The following is a 12,379-nucleotide window of genomic DNA, read 5'->3' as shown; positions in this document are numbered from 1 at the left end:
CCTAGATCCCATTCATGGTCAGAAACTCCTAATGTGGAACCTTGCATTATGTAGCTACCGTTCACGTTCCCCTTTCCCACATGCATCACTTTGCACTTGCTCAATTAAACGTCATCTGCCATTTAGACGCCCAGTCTCACAGTCTTGTAAGGTCCTCGTCATTTTTCACAATCCTCATACGATGTTAACAACTTTGAATAACTTTGTGTCAGCAAATTTAATTCCCTCACTAGTTACGCCCATCTAATTTCATTTATAATATGTTAAAAAGCAGCGCGGTCCCAGCACAGACCCCTGGGGAACCCCACTAACTACCCTTCTCCATTGAGAATACTGACCATTTAACCCTACTCTCTGTTTTCTATCTTTTAACCAGTTTTTAATCCAACTATAACACTACCTCCTATCCCATGACTCTCCAATTTCCTCTGGAGTCTTTCATGAGGTACTTTGTCAAACGCCTTCTGAAAATCCACATACACAATATCACGGCTCACCTTTATCCACATGTTTGTTCACCCCTTCAAAAAATGTAGTAGATTGGTGATGCAAGATTCCCATCACTAAATCCATGTTGACTTTGTCTCATTAATCCATACTTTTGAATATGCTGTAATTGTTCTTAATAGTCTTTACTATTTTGCCTGGCACCGACGTCAGACTCACCGGCCTATAATTCCCGGATCTCCTCTGAACCTTTTTAAAAATCGGTGTTACATTGGCCACCCTCCAATCTCCGGTACCACGCTCGATTTAAGGATAAATTACATATTACTAACAATAGCTCTACAAGCTCATTTTTCAGTTCTATCAGTACTCTGGTGAAAACCATCCAGTCCAGGAGATTTGCTACTCTTCAGTTTGATGAACTGCCACATTATATCCTCCAGGTTTACAGAGAATTCATTAAGTCTTCTCCAACGCAGCTTCGAATACCATTTCTGGCACTGGTATCCCACCCAAATCTTCCTTGGTGAAGACGGAAGCCAAGATTTAATCTCGCCACTACGGCTTGTCTTACCTGACGCCCTTTTACTCCTCGTCATCTAGTGTCCAACCAATTCTTTTGCCGGCTTCCTGCTTTTAATATACCTGAAAAAAATTTTTTTACTACATGTATTTGCCTCCAACGCAATCTTTTTTTCGAAGCCCTCTTAGCCTTCCTTATCAGCGCTTTGCATTTGACTTGATATTCCTTATGCTGTTCCTCTTATTTTCAGTCGGTTCTTTTTTCCATTTTCTGAAGGATTTTCTTTTAGCTCTAATAGCTTCCTTCACCTCACTTTTTAACCATGCTGGTTGTCGTTGGTCTTCCGTCCTTTTTTTAATACACGGAATATATTGGCCTGGGCTTCCAGGATGTTTTTGAACAGTATCCACGCCTGAAGTAAATTTTGACCCTTGCAGTCACTCCTCTAAGGTTTTTTTTTTCACTGTTCTTCTCATTTTATCATAGTTTCCTTTTTTAAAGTTAAACGCTAACATATTTGATTTCCTATGTGTACTTAGTTCAAAGCTAATATCAAATCCGATCATATTATGATCACTGTTATCAAGTGGCCCCAGCACTATTACCTCCCGCACCAGATAATGGGCTCCACTAAAGGCTAGGTCTAGAATTTTCCTTCTTTCCATAAAGCTGTCCTTGATTTCAGCGTGCCCCAATGTTACATTTACCCAGTCAATATCGGGATAATTGAAATCACCCATTATTACTGTGTTGCCCAGTTTGTTTGCGACCCAATTTCCTTTAACATTTCTGCATCTGTCTGTTCATCCTGGCCAGGCGGATGGTAGTACATTCCTATCATTATCTTTTTCCCCTTTACACAAGGAATTTCAATCCACACTGATTCCAAGAAGTGTTTTGTTTCCTGCAGAATTTCCAATCTATTTGATTCAAGGCTCTTGTTAATATACAATGCTACCCCTCCACCAATTCGATCCACCCTATACACAATATAATTTGTACCCCGGTATGACAGTGTCCCACTGGTTATCCTCCTTCCACCAGGTCTCAGAGATGCCTATTATATCTAATTTTTCATTTAGTGCAATATATTCTAACTCTCCCATATTATTTCTTAGACTCCTGGCATTCACATATGATATTTCAAAGTATGTTTGTTGTTCCTATTTACATGATGCTTAGTACTTGACAGTATTAATTTGCAATCTTTGTCTGATTTTTATTTTTAATTTAAGGACACTTGATCTACTACGGTCTCTTTTGAAACCTATTAGGATATCTCCCCTGTTTTGGTGACATTTTGAAAGATACCTTATCCCGAACCATGCGCTTTTGAGCGACTGTCGGCCTCCCCCCCCCCCCCCCCCCCCGTTTCTAGTTTAAAAGCTGATCTATCTCCTTTTTAAATGCCAATGCCAGCAGCCTGGTCCCACCTTGGTTAAGGTGGAGCCCATCCATTCGGAATAGGCTCCCCCTGCCCCAGAATGTTGCCCAGTTCCTAACAAATCTAAAACCCTCCTCCCTGCAAATCGTCTCATCCACGTATTGAGACACCGGAGCTCTGCCTGTCTCTTGGGCCCTGCGCGTGGAATGGATAGCTTTTCAGAAAATGCTACCCAGAAGATATGGATTTGAGCTTTCTACCTAAGAGCCTAAATTTGGCTTCCAGAACCTCTCTCCCACACTTTCCTATGGCATTCGTACCCACATGTACCAAGACACCCAGCTCCTCCCCAGCACTATCTAAAATCCTACCTAGGTGACGCGTGAGGTCCACCACCTTCGCACCAGGCATGCAAGTCACCAGGTGATCCTCATGTTCACCAGCCACCCAGTTATCTATATGCCTAATGATTGAATCACCAACTACAACAGCTGCCCTAACCTTTCCCTCCCGGCCAGCACTTGGAGACATATCCTCTGCGTGCGAGAGGATAGTACATCTCCTGGTGGGCAGGTCCTGGCTACAGGAGTACTTCCTACTTCACCAGGGTGAGATCTCCTTCTAGGAGACTTCCTCCTCCAAGGTAGCACAGGGGCTAACAGACTGGAGGTGGGACTTCTCTACAACATCCCTGTAGGTCTCCTCTATGTACCTCTCTGTCTCCCTCAGCTCCACCAAGTCTGCTACTCTAGCCTCCAGAGAACGGACATGTTCTGAGAGTTAGAGGAGTCTTTGCATCGGGCACACACATGACATCTCACCAACTGGGAGATAATCATACATGTGACACTCAATGCAAAAGACTGGATAGCACCCCTCTCACTTCTGGACTGCTGACTCCATCTTCGTGTTTTTGAGTTTTTCAATAATTTAAAACTTGCCACAGTATTAAGGATATTAGCCTAATATAAAAGTGTTTTAGCTTACATAGTATATTGTATGATTTAGTGTTTCCTTCTTAGATGGTAATGAAATGTATTTAAAACTCTGAAAGAGCACTCCTTGCTTGTTACCCTAATTACAATAACTGACTAGAAATGAAGAGTTGTCCTAGTGGTGGGAAGACTAAACTAGATCCTGCAGTGCCTGCTAGATTCTATTAATGCTGTGGTACAAACTTTTAAAACTATGTGGAAAAGACTATGGAGATTATTTGATAAAATTTGCTTTTTATATTTTTATTTTGCCTAACACTAACCTGCAATTCCTCCTTTAAACCCAATCATTAAGTTCCCAAAGCACAAAGGAAAATTGTGTTCATTTACCAGAGAAATGTCCTCTTCTCGCGGATCTTCTCAGAAAGATAGTTCAGTGGGACCTTTCCTCTTTATATAGTTTTGAATCTAAGGGGCCTTTTTTAAACAGACTTTCTGAAGCTGACTCAGCAACTTATGCAGGTATTCTACTTCCCCACACTTAATTAACACTTAATTCAGGTCGCTGGATGAGCTACCTCTCCAGCAGCCAAGGAACAGAAAATAACTGCCTTTTAGAACAAGAGTTTTTGGCTGTTTAGTTTCTACCTTTAGAAAAGGTTTCAGTTTAAAACTATGGGGAAAATGCCTATTTCGAGAGAAATTTCAGTTTAAACTATGGGACAAGGGCTTGTACACTATGGCAACTAGTTAATGATGCTTGCTTTTCTCTCTCTCTATTTATTCCCCCTTAAAACTAAACTAGATCCTGCAGTGCCTGCTAGATTCTGTTAATGCTGTGGTACAAACTTTTTAAAACTAAGTGGAAAAGACTATGGAGATTAGTTGATACAATTTGCTTTTTATTTTTATTTTGCCTAACACTAACCTACAATTCCTCCTTTAAACCCCAATCTTTAAGTTCCCAAAGCAAAATAGTGTTCACTTACCACAGTAATGTTCTCTTCTTTCAGAACTGCTCAGAAAGACTCAACCACATCACAGCGCTGCAAATTTCTACAATAGAGGCTGAACTCAAGTGGGCTACCTACACAGGCATGGCTCCGACATTGTGAGCTCTGACATGAACCTCAAGGGTCAGTCCAGCCTGGGCATAAATGAAAGAAATGCAATCTGCCAGCCAGTTAGAAATGGTGCATTTCCAGATGCTGACCCTATCAATTCAAACATGCGTGGGATATACATAAAGGAATCCTGTGCAGAAGGAATGGATCCTCAGAAGCTTAGCCGAAATTGGGTGGCGGAGCCGGTGGGGTGAGGAAGGGTTGGTGGTGGGAGGGGGGATAGTGCTGGGCAGACTTCTACGGTCTGTGCCCTGAAAATGACAGATACAATCAAGGTAAGGTATACACAAAAGGTGGCACATGTAATTTTGTCTTGTTGGGCAGACTGGATGGACCGTGCAGGTCTTTTTCAGCCGTCATCTACTATGTTACTATGTATCCTGTTGAGATCAAAAGAAACAAAAAGTTGGGTGGACTGTCTGTAAGGCCTAGTCCGCTCAAAGTAAAGGCTAATGCCCGCTTGCAGTCCAATGTGTACAGTGCGCCTTCGCCAGCATGGGCATGAGATAGGGAGAAGAATGTTGGCAAGACAACTGACATGTTCAGATGGAACTCTGACACAACCTTAGGTAGGAATTAAGGTGCATGTGGGATGACTACTATGTTATCATGAAACTTCGCATAAGATGCATCCATCACTAAGGCCTGAAGCTCACTGACCCTATGGGCTCAAGTAACAGCCACCAAAAAAATGACCTTCCAGGTCAAGTACTTCAGATGACAGGAATCAAGTGGCTCAAAAGAAGCTTTCATCAGCTGGGTGGGAATGACATTGAAGTCCCATAACACAGGTGGAGGTTTGGACAGGGGGCTTTGTCAACTACAAAAATCTCATGAAGCGAACAACTAGAGGCTGTCCAGAGATGGGCTTACCCTCACCATGTTGATAAGCAATAATTGCACTGAGGTGAACACTTACGCAGGTGGTCTTGAGACCAGACTCAGAAGTGCAGAAGGTAATCAAGCAGGGTCTGTGAAGGGCAGAAAATAGGATTTAGGGTTTTGCCCTCACACCAGACGGCAAACGTCCTCCATTTAAAAGAGCAACACCTCTTTTCTGAAAGCCAGCAAGACCCTGGAGATACCCACAGGAATATGCAAGGAAGCAAATTCTAAGCTCTTAACATCCAGGTTGTGGGGCCTGAGACAGAAGGTTAGGGGATGCAGAAGAGATCCTCATTCTGCATCATGAGAATTGGAAACAATTTCCATAGTTTTTCAGAGGATAACTCCAGAAGAAGAGAACCAGATCTGCCGGGGCCAATAGGGAGTGGCATCTGACACTAGTCTGTCGTGAGCCTGGAGCCTGTAACAGAACTGAGGGACTTTGTGATTGGATTCAGTGGCAAAGAGATCCACCAAAGGGGTGCCCCACATGAAAGATCTCGCTGGCAATGTCCACGCTGAGGGACCACTCGTGTGGTTGATTGACCCTGCTCAGTCTGTCGGCCAGGTTGTTGAATTTTCCCACCAGGTTAAGTGACCTTGAGAAGCATCCATGCTGGTTCGCCCAATGCCACATCTGAATGGCCTCCTGACACAGATGGCATGATCCGGTGTCCCCTACTTGTTTGTGTAGTACTGGCAACCTGATTGTCCGTTTCGATGAGTACAATACACTTTTTTTAGCTGATCCCTGAAAGCCTCTAGAGCATTCCAGATTGCCCGGAACTCCAGAATTTGATTTGGAGATTTGTTTTCCTGGGCTGACCAAGCACCTTGCATGTGAAGCCTGTCTAAATGAGCTCCCCCACCCAAGGTGGTATATACATTCATCATCAGCACTTTCATGGGCTGCAGAATTCAGAATGGGAGTTCCAGAGTCAAATTGTGGAGGAGTGGCCTGGTGGTTAGGGTGGTGGAGTTTGGTCGTGGGGAACTGAGGAACTGAGTTCGATTCCCGGCACAGGCAGCGCTTGTGACTCTGGGCAAGTCACTTAACCCTCCATTGCCCCATGTAAGCCGCATTGAGCCTGCCATGAGTGGGAAAGTGCGGATACAAATGTAACAAAAAAAAAATTGGATTGAATTGTCTGCCAGAGTAGGAACTGAATCAGCTCTGATGGAACTTGGGTGACATCCTCTAAGTTCCTCACAGCCTGACACCACTGGGAAGCCAGGGTCCATTGGGCAAATCTCATCTGAAGACGTGCCACAGGTGTCACATTAACAGTAGAGGCGATGTGGCCCAACAACCTGAACATCTGCCAAGCTCTGGACGTGAGTGGAAAGGGCAACAAGAGCGCCTGCCCACATACAGGGAGCAAAGCCCAAGCTGGCCAAGTATCCAGCAGGGCACCAATGAACTCCATCACCAGACAGGGAGCAGATGGAACTTGGGGTTATTAAAACAAATCCTAGTAGCTCTAACATCCAAATAGTCCTCCACATGGACTCCTGAGCCCCATCTAGTGAATGATCTTCACCAGTCAGTCAATGAGATAGGAGTAACATGGACTCCCAGACTGTGTAACGACACTGCGACTACTGCACGACACGTGTGAAAAGCCTGGGAGCTGTCGCGAGGCCAAAAGACAACACATGATACTGAAAGTGACGTGTCCCCTAGCTGAAATCTACTACTACTTCTACTTATCGTTTCTATAGCGCTACTAGATGTACGCAGCGCTGTACACTTGAATATGAAGAGACAGTCCCTGCTCGACAGAGCTTACAATCTATTAGGACAAACAGGACAAACAAGAGATAGGGAATATTAAGGTGAGGGATGATGAAAATAAGGGTTCTGAACAAGTGAATAGGGTTAGGAGTTAAAAGCAGCATCAAAAAGGTGGGCTTTTAGCTTAGATTAAAAGACTAAGAAATCTAAGATACTCCTGTGAGTGAAGTATCGAATATGAGTGTAAGCATCTTTTAAGTCCAGAGAGATAGCCAATCATTTTCCTGAAGTATGAGAAGTAGAGTACCCAGGAAAACCATTCTGAACTTCTCTTTGACCAGGCTCATCAGGTCTAGGATGGGATGCATCACCCACCCCCCCCCCCCCCCCCCCCCCCCCCCCCCCCCCCCCCCCCCCCCCCCCCCCCCCCCCCCCCCCCCCCCCGTTTTCTTTTGCACAAGGAAGTACCTGGACCGCATGGGACTTGAGAAAGACAGACAGTTTCTCTGCAAGTACCTGCTTGAGAGCTGAAGTGATGTGCTCTTGAAGGGCAATCTGGTGATCTCTGAAGCCAATGCAGGGTGTAACCGAGATGGACTATTTGAAGAAGCAACCGGTCAGAGGTTACAAGGAGCCACCTTTCTTGGTAAAATTTCAGCCTCCCCCTGACCGGCAAGTTGGTCAGGATGGTCACTTTTACAGTGATTATGCTCTGCTGGAGCCAGTAAAAATGCTTTGACTGGGGAGCTCTATGGGCCTTAGGTGCATGCTGTTGACAAGAACAAGCTCAATGGGGCTGAGCCTGGTGAGAAGGGATGTACCCTACACCTCTGCACGGAAAGCCTACCCAGCAGACCTGAACTAATTCATGAACAATGCATCACATCTTTCGAACTAAGAAATGAATACCCTTCCACATAATCCTATTACGTCAAACTGTATGAATTTTACCACTCCAGTTATAATTCAGTGTACTTCTACCCTTATCCTACTTTGTATTGCTCACTAGAAGCTGTAGTCCCATCCCCAGAGACTTACCAGACTCATTGGGATGACTTCTCTCTATATGCTACTATATATTCGTCCCAGAGTTGTATTCTCTTTTCCGGAACCTTATCAGCTTCCTTGCACCTACTGTTACTCTATTTTCCACTCTGTATATATTCCTGGAGTTGGTACCCTCCTTCCAGAACCTGTAAGTCACATTGAGCCTACTGCTATGCGGGAAATGTGGAATACAAATGTAATAAATAAAAAAATAAATAAATAAATATAAATACCCTCCTGAACTTGCCAAAAAAAAAACCTTCTAGAGGTGGCAGGTGCAGAAGGCGCCTGGTGGAGAGAGAATCGATGGTATCAGTGTGCTTCTTGATGAGGTCAGCGAATTCCTCCACCTTCTCTCCAAAAAGATTATCCCCCCTAGTACATGGCATCCACCAGTCTCTGCTGGACTGCCGGGTCCAAGTCAGAGAAATGGAGCCATGAAAGTTTATGCATCGTTATACTCTGGGTAGAGGATCCTAGAGGTCACATTAAAAGTGTTGTAGGCACCCCTGGCCAAGAACTTATGATACGTCTTCTGCTGCTTGACCAGCTGGCGCACAGATTGAGCCTGCTCGGGTGGGAGAGCATTTGCTAAATCAGACATACTGTGCACCAAGGACCACAAGTACAGGCTCGTGTAGAACTGATATGACTGGATATGGGAGATGAGCATGGAGGCCTGATACATCTTCCGCCCAAATCCAGAGTGGAAGATGAATCCAGAAACACAATCCCTAGAACTCCTTGCCCTTTTGAGCGCAGATTCCACCACCAGGAAATGAGGTGACAACTAGGGCCTATCAAACCTGGGGGTAGACTGAATCCAGTATATGGTTTCAATCTTCTTGGGAAGGAGAGGGACCGACAGTGGACTCCCTGTTCTTCACTTGAACGTCCAGTAAGATCTCGTGAAGTGGGACCATCACCGCCTCTCTAGGAGGAGATTCGTAGTCCAGTACCTCGAACATCTTAGCCCTGCATTCGTCCTCCACTTCCAAAGGAATTGGGATGGCAGCTGCCATCTCCTTTACAAAAGAGGGGAAGGAAAGGTTCTCAGGTGGAGACTTCCTCCTTTCCTGTGGAGGGGAGAGATCAGATGGGATGCCATAGGCCTCCTCCTCCAAGAAGTACCATATATCCTCTTCCAAGTCCCACGAGCGCTCATCAGTGTCAGCCAAGATTTCTTCAAGGGAGGGATAGAGTCCACCTCAACATAGAGGTATCACGAACCCAAGATGGGCATTGAGGTGTTTGCTCCGGCTTAGACTCCTTCTTCCACCGATATCAAGGGTGTGCCTACATGGGAGCAGTCAATGTTGAGACTGCAAGCAGCATTGGTGTCGCAGACCTCACCACAGGCTCATGATCATGCAGGACAGAAGCAAGAGGAATGGCTGGTGCAAACACCAGACATCGATGAAATCTACAAGAACCCCGCCAAAAGCACAGGGAGAAAGACCTGGAGGTGCTCATCGAGGGACAACACTGGCAAAGACTGGGGTGCTGGTGTAGAAGCAGGCTGCTGAATCTATGGGGTCAAAGTGGGTGCGTGGTCCTGGCTGTGTGGATACCTATGCATCAGCACCTCCTGTATGGAGGGGGAATGGTCCTCCCAGCGCCAACGCTTCTTTGGGACCATTGAAATCCTCGGTGCCCCAAAGCTCCCGTCACCATGAATCGAGGATGATCTATACTGATGCTTCTTCCAATGCCTAGCATCAATGCTCCCCGGTGCCGAAGAGAACGATGTTGAGTCCTCTCGTCACCTCGGGGTCAAATCTGATGCCAATCGGTCTGGGGGGCCTGCATAGCGGGCAGCCTGAAGCAGGTGGAGACACACTCTATATACGGTCACTCCCTGTGTGCAAGGGTCTCGCAGCCATATGGATCGAAGCACCCGATGTTATGCAACAGCGGATGCCGAAGACACAGACGCCAAGATAGACATCAAGGCTTCGGACCTGGCTCTAAAAATCTTTTCTTTCTGAGCCTCTCTGGCCAACTGTGTTCTCTTCTTTATATGACGACAGAGAATACAGTTTGCAGGGGTATGATCAGGCCCCAAACACTGTAGACACCAAGAATGGGTGTCCTTGCCAGAGATGGTCCTGTTGCACTGAATGCAGCATTTAAAGCCACTGGGGAACCTTCGATGACATGAAAGGAAAAACTGCCATGGCCTAATCAAACGACTCAATGGTGCTAACAAAAGGAAGAGCAGCACCATAAGAGATAAAAGGGAAAAACCCGACTGGAGCTCAAGCCTAAATGCGGCCTAGTGAGAGCAGTAAAAACAAAGACATCTTAGAAAAAAGGATAAAATAAGGTAAACCCTGAAAGAGGTATAAAAAAAAGAGAAAAGATGAAGGCACAAAAAGACCAACAAAACTAGCTGTAAGGAGTGGATAACGACAGAATGACGTGTCCTCTCCTCACCATGGAAAAAAAGAGAACTGCTGGTCTCACACTGTCGTGGTGGGCAGGAAGGCACTTGTGCATGCGCAATGGAGCACATCTCGTGCTCAAAGACCTACTTTTTAAGCTTTACAAGCTCTGGACAGGCAACGCAAACCCGTGTTACCCATCTGTGAGAATTATAGGCCTGCTTGTCCTTGGAGAAAACAGGATCATTTTTAATCCTTGAAGACCATGTGGATTTTGTGCCAGGATTGTTTGCATTGGCAAATATAATCAAGGCTTTAACAGCCCTACAGGAAAGGAAATAGAAGGGAGATGCTATATGGATGAGCCATGAAGCTGAAAAGGTCTTTGACAAGATCACCATGGAGTACCTGTTTTTGGTAGTAAAGCAATATGGTATTGTAGGCCCCTCTCAAGAGTGGATACCTAGAATCTACAGATCAAAGTCTAAAGTGCATTTGCTGGGCAGACTGGATGGACCATGCTGGGCAGACTGGATGGACCATGCAGGTCTTTATCTGCTATCATCTACTATGTTATTAGGCACCTACAGCACAGCTTTAAGTGAATAACAAACATACTGAATACTTCTCTGACAACAGGAACTCAACAAGGATGTCCTTTTTTTTCTATTGTCCTTAGAGCCATTCAGGGAAAGCTTGTTTTCTTCTGAGGGGTGTTTCAGCTCATATAATCACTTAATGCTATTAAAGTTAAAAGCCTTGTATAATGAAAGAGTATAGAAATAAGTAGTAGTAGTAGGACAGGCTGGGGATGTTAGCACCTTTTATGAACTCTTGCTATGGTGGTGAGATAAATTAAGGAGGGGAGAGGAGCAATTGGGCATTTCTACCTTACAGGGGGAATCCAGAGATTGAACCAAGGATTGGGGGGGGGGGGGGAGGAAGACGACGACTTAGTTTTACACTCTGGGGAGACAACAGGGAGGAAATACATAGGCCACTTTGTGCAGCTAAGTGGGGAAGCTTCTGCATATTGAACAGCTTAAGCAGTACTGGATGGACCAAACGTCCATGTCTTTGCCTAGATGTAGGCTAGACACTATTACAATGCAAAGAACTAGCATGACCCATCAGGGGTATAATTTTTAAGAGCAAATTATTTATTCAGCTCTTCCCCTCTCTAAACAAAGTATTCCTCTGGTACAAATTGGGATGGGAGATGAGAGGGGTAAAGGATTTTAAGAAGGACAAATGATTTGGGAGCGACAATAACTGAAGAGGGCATTAAGTGCTTCTTCATGGAGGTACAAAAGTCTATACAAAAGCTATATTGTAAAAAAATTCAAGGTAAGATATTATACAGAACCTATATACCTCACAGTCCATGAGCTAAAATTGGACTGTGGGAAGGAGATCAGTACATGAAATGCAAACTTATGAAAGGAATCTTGGTGCATATGTTAACGGAATGCTCTGATTTCAGAATTATTGGGCAAAAGTGCTAAATATTATTCAGCAAACCCTCTAACTTTCAATACAATGGACCTATTTGCTGATTGAAAAATCATTGACGGAACACAACTTAGTGGCAGAAGAATGTAAGTTTGTAACACTCATTTTACTATTCACCGAGAGATCTTCTTAGGTCTTGAATAGCAATTATGGAATAATTTGCCTCAGGAAATGAGAGAGATGCAAAACCTGGGGGTATTTAAAAAGGAACTTAAAACTATTTTGTTTCATCAGGCAAATGTAGGAATTTGAGAAGATACATTTAAGCAAATGATGGTGCAAGATCTTTTCAATTGTAAAGAGGAAGTGGGAGTTTTGATTTTCAAATGTGAAGTGTCTAATTTCGAAATTATGTATGTCAATAACTGTAATCTGCCTAGAACGTTGCAATTATGTGGACTAT

The 12,379-nt window shown here is 44.6% G+C and overlaps 1 protein-coding gene across 1 annotated transcript in view; it reads right to left on the bottom strand.

The window, feature by feature from the left end:
• The window catches only part of TNKS (tankyrase), a 505,381-nt gene that overhangs the window by 133,445 nt on the left and 359,557 nt on the right, over positions 1-12,379 (bottom strand). The window lies entirely within an intron of this gene.

This window comes from Microcaecilia unicolor, chromosome 2, assembly GCF_901765095.1.
Source record: "Microcaecilia unicolor chromosome 2, aMicUni1.1, whole genome shotgun sequence".
Taxonomy (NCBI): Eukaryota; Metazoa; Chordata; class Amphibia; order Gymnophiona; family Siphonopidae; genus Microcaecilia; species Microcaecilia unicolor.
The sequence above is the reverse complement of the archived record's forward strand: the minus strand, read 5'-3'. Positions and strand labels throughout refer to the sequence as shown.